Raw genomic sequence first — 5,134 nt, forward strand, 5'->3', positions numbered from 1 at the left:
CTCACTCTGTGCCTAGTTCTGCGCTAAAGGCAGAGATTCAAACACCAAAGACATTTTGGTCCGAGCCTGAAGGGACATTCAGGCTAATGGGGAGATGGAAAGGGCTGTGGGAGTGACGAGCGGGGCCACCTGGTTGGATATGCAGGTGGGCAAAGGGGCAGAGAACCTTCCTGGAGGAGGCATGAGCCACTGAATTGGGAGGAACACCCTGGGGTATGTGAGAGAGAAAGGAGTGAAGGCTGATACCTAGGATTCTGTGGGTGATGCTGAAAGAGGGAACTTGAGGAGTTTTGATGAATTGTTTTGGAGAGGTTGACTACAGCATGCTGAGTGGAGATGTCAGCTAGTTTGTTGGGCACACGAGAGTGAGGTTAGGAGATGGAACTGGGCTCTGAATTTGCGTTCACTCCGCGCTCTTGATGTTTCACCAAATACTAGTCAGTGTAGGCTCTTCTCAGAAACTTGTGACAATTATTACTGACGGTCAGAGTCCCTTTTTCATTTCTGTAGAAGGGAATGAGGGTGCATCAAGAGAGATGTTTCTCTAATTCTAAGGATTTATTTTATTTTTTCTCCGACAATCAAGCACATGGTCTCTTTCTTACCTTTGCTTCCAAGTCGGAAAGCATCTGGCGCTATTAACTTACCAACATATTGTTTTTGTGGCATCAATAACTCCCATATAAAAATTTTTCAAGATAATAGGAAGTTATTTTATAAGGCTTTTAGCATAACCTTCATACAAAAACTGATAAGGGTATAGAAAACAAAGAGATGAATCTCATCTCTGAACACAGATGACAGACCCCTAAGCAAGATAGTGGCAAATCAAATCCATCAGGTATGAATGGGTAATAAATGCCATCCAAATTAGATCTATGTAAGGCATTCAAGTTTGGTCTACCATGTGAAAAACAATCAATGAACAAATGATGTCAAAGAAAACAAACATATGATATTCTCAGTAAACAGAGACAAAGTCTTTGAAAAAAATCATTCATAATAAAATTTCCTAGTAACCTAGGAATAGAAGGGAATAACTATCATTGGCTTATGGGTATTTCGAGGAAAAAACCCTTCCGCAAACTTCACACTTGAAGGTAAAATATTCAACTATACCCACTGAGAGCAGAAGCAATGCAAAAAGATTCTGCTAGCCACCAAAGTTATACAGGACGTCCTAGCCAGCTTGATTGGGCCAGATTAAAATATAGAAGGTCTTAAAAATTGAGAGAAAAGAAAAAAATTCATTCTTCACAATAACCATCATTGTGTAGATAATCCAAAATAATCTACAGATAGACTTAAAAATCAGTATGTGATTTTAGCAAGCTCATTGAAAACAAGGTCAACATAAAATGCATTTGCATTTCTACATACCAACAATAAGATAATAAAATATAAAAATACTACTTATAATAGCCTCAAAACATCAAATAATAGGAATCCATTTAATGAGATGATTATAGTAGTCAGGATTCTCCATAGAAACAGAATTAATAAGATATATATAGCCCAAAAAATGTATACTCATTAATTTTAATGGCAGAGTTTATTAAAATACATTTCATTTTCAAAATTAAGCTATCAGCTGTCAAAGCGTGCATACATTATTTTGAAATTCCCTGTATATATGACATCTGAAACAACCATCCTGATATATAAAAACCCAGGGTCCATATGACCGTCCGAAGACTCGCCTGAACACTGGAAGTCAGTCCTGCAGTCAGTGCTGGGTTGCTGTGGTGACCCAGCACTGATTGGTGAAGAGGCTATGGATGAGGCCCGGAGAGAGAGGCAGGGCCTGATCTGCAGCCTCTGTGGCAGCTGTCGATCAGCCATTGCCTCTCTCTTTCTTTCCTGGCTTTGCCAGCCTCTGTTTCTCTCCAGGCCTCCAGGGGGCTGCTGATCAGCTCTGCCTCTCTGCTCAGGCCCAGAGATAAGACTGGAGACACTGACTGGCATAGAAACCAACCAATCAGAACCAAATCTGGGTGCACTGTGAGGAGTCAATGGCTGCCTAGGAGGTGGAGCTTTTGATGCCGACTGGCATAGAAACTGACCACTCAGAACTAAATTGGCCAGCAGGGGAGGGCACTTGGGGGTGAGATCAGGCCTACAGGGGAATGCAGTTAGGGGTGATCAGGCAGGCAGGCAGGCAGAGGCAGTTAGGGGCGATCAAGCAGGCAGCAGAGGGGTTGGGGACAATCAGGCAGGCAGGCAGAGGCAGTTAGGAACGATCAGGCAAGCAGGCAGGTGAGTGGATAGGAGCCAGCAGTACATAGGGATCAGACCTAAAACGGCAGTCAGACATCCCCCAAGGGGTCCCCGATTGGAGAGGGTGCAGGCTGGGCTGAGGGACCCTGCCCCCTTTGTGCACAAATTTTGTGCACCGGGCCACTTGTTGGTCATAAAATGGCTCATAGGTTGTAGTATAGTCAAACAATGGAATAGTACACAGTTATGAAAAATACTACACATCATAACACAGAGTCATCTCACAGGAATAATGTTGAGTTTAAGAAGATGCAAAAGAGTACATACAGTATGATTTCATGTTATATTGTATGACCTGGGAGGTAGTCACATAGAACTGATGATGCTTGTCCATAAAACTGTACTTTTTACATAAAGTGCACTTTACCTGATCTTAGTGATTCAACAATTCATGATAGTGTCTTATTATTCTGATAATTTGCTATGTATAAGCATGTGAATAATATAGTTTTATGTTTAGCCAGCATTTATTTTTTTAATCTAAATTAAACATATTTTCCATATTAGGAATCATTCCAAGTGACAGAAATTTTAAGGAAATCAAAATGTTATCATTTACAAAGCTTTGCTGTGGTTTATAACTTATTTCTGGCCCATGACTAACTTTCAAAGGCATGTATTTCAAGCAGGGGAGAGGAGCAAAAATCTTCCAAGTGGTTTGTCCTTTAATATAGAAAGAATCTTCAAGAGACAAAGTTAGGGGACCACTTCCTACTCAGCGGGATGAGTGCCATGAAGCTGACTAAGTGGTGACAAATATAGGTAGATCGTCTTCACCTTGGCAATGCCATGCTCCCTACACAGAGATTCATTATGTTTCAGGGTGGACATTCGAAGGCGCAACACTGTGACCTTGGTAGCCACGAGAGAAAGGTGTCGCCATGGGTTTCTCTCATGCTTGGCCATCTGACTAGTTTAGTCTGAAATTTCGGGGCACTGGCTCCTATCAGGGAACAAATAGGATGAGAATGATGAGTCAGGAAACAAAGAGGCAAGACTTTTATTTTATTGTCCCTTTTCAAAAAATACTCGGTGCACTCTTTCTCACCCACAAATTGCCTTCAAAATAAAGATACAATTTCTAACACTGGGAGTCAGGGTCTATTCAAGCTGGTTCATGCTACTTGTGAACATTTTCTTGTGACTTTCAGCCACCCTGTCCTCCAAGCAGGAGTCCCCTACACACTTTCTTGAACCCATCAAACCCTTCTCTGCTTTGGAGCACTTCCTGCTCATGTTGGCTGCTGCCTGAAGCACTCCGCCCTCCCCCTTCTCCACTTCGATAGTGGTTATATAGTCCTTGTTTTGTCCACAGAGATGAGCAGAGAGTCAGACATAGACAACTCCCATGGGTTCATAGCTGTGATAGACTTTTAGAGAGATAAAATTTACTTAAAGATATTAGAGAAAATATATTTAAAAGTCTTAGATGATATAATATCAAAGTAAATAAAATACAGAATGTAAGTTCTTCTTCTCCATGGACATCCCATAAGGTTGACCAGTGTTTTTCCTCCCAGACATTAGTCTAGATGCAGAGAACTAAACTTTTTTTCTCCCCAAAGATGGCGTTACATTATGTACTCTGTTCTGCAACTTTAAAAGTTTGCCTTTCACTTACTATTTCCTGATCCTTTTTCCATGTCAGGACAGATGGATGACTTTAAAAAAAAATCAGTTGGAGAAAAGCCTTAAGCATGTTTTTCTCTGCCCAGAAGAGGCCCTGCCACCTGTACCAGAGCTGCCAGTAAAACGGAGGGAATTGAGCAAAGTAGGACCCAGGGCATTTCTCAATGTAGATCATCTTCCTTGGCGCCTTTCCGATCACTATGGACCTGCTCCTAGAGAGGGACACTCGTAGCCCAGCGCCTCTGTAGGAAGGATCCCCTGTAGAAAAGAGAACCAGAGTCAGGATTGGGGTCCCGCTACCTGAAGAAGATTCCTAGTAAGTGAACACAGCCATGGGCAGAATTGGGGTTTCTTTCTCACCATCATTCCCTTTCCCTTCCTTCCTTCCATAGGCTGAGTGGTCTGTCTTTTGAGAGTTACTTCATAATTACTGTTCCTGTATTCAACTCCTGCTCTGCCAGCATCTCTTATCTCTCCCACTTCCAGAGACCTTGCCCTTCATCCTCTCCACCCGCCCCCATGTTCTCTTGGTCCCGAGGATAATTTGGAAACCACTGGGATCACAAGAACATGATTCAGCTCTCGCGTGACCTGATGACGAACTTTAACTGCTCCCTCAGGTTGGAGTCCCAGGTCAGAGTAGGGAGCTGCCCTGAATGTCCCTGATGCTCAGCCAGGATGCACCCACCTCCCGCGCAGCCAGTCCCAGGAGAGAGGACACTCCTGGTTGTGCAAGGGAGCATCATGAGGCCAGGCGCCCAGCCAGGGAAAAACTCACCCCAAACCGAACCTCCAACCCGGCGCCCTTAATTTCCATTCTAAAACGTACCGCTCACTCCCGTAACAGAAGTCAGCCCACCCCAGCCCCAGTGCGCCTCTCCATCCTGAGTTGCCCCTAAATTGCACCCATTCTCCGCCCCACGCCACTCAAGTGCCTGCGTGTCTTCTCAGCGCTCTCTGCCTTCAGACTCGGGCTTCCGGGCTTTCGTTTCTGCTGGAACCAAACAGAGGCCCGTGCGCGTTACTAGGCGTCTGTCTGCACAGCAACCCGGCGGTGCTTTCCTCCGAGCGGGGAGGCTCCAACCCCGTCCCCAGGGGGCAGGGCGGTCCCTGCACGGGAAGGCCCGCTTCTGGGCGCCTGGGCAGCTGCCTACGGGTTGCGGGAGGAGGGAGAGGCGATTGGGCCGGGCGCAACCTCTTCCCCCGCCCTCCCGGCCCGCTGCGCCCG

At 45.0% G+C, this 5,134-nt stretch overlaps 1 protein-coding gene across 1 annotated transcript in view; it reads right to left on the reverse strand.

Moving 5' to 3' along the window:
* The window catches only part of LOC132228726 (cytochrome P450 4V2-like), a 234,889-nt gene that overhangs the window by 94,498 nt on the left and 135,257 nt on the right, over positions 1 to 5,134 (reverse strand). The window lies entirely within an intron of this gene.

Source organism: Myotis daubentonii, chromosome 2 (assembly GCF_963259705.1).
Source record: "Myotis daubentonii chromosome 2, mMyoDau2.1, whole genome shotgun sequence".
Taxonomy (NCBI): Eukaryota; Metazoa; Chordata; class Mammalia; order Chiroptera; family Vespertilionidae; genus Myotis; species Myotis daubentonii.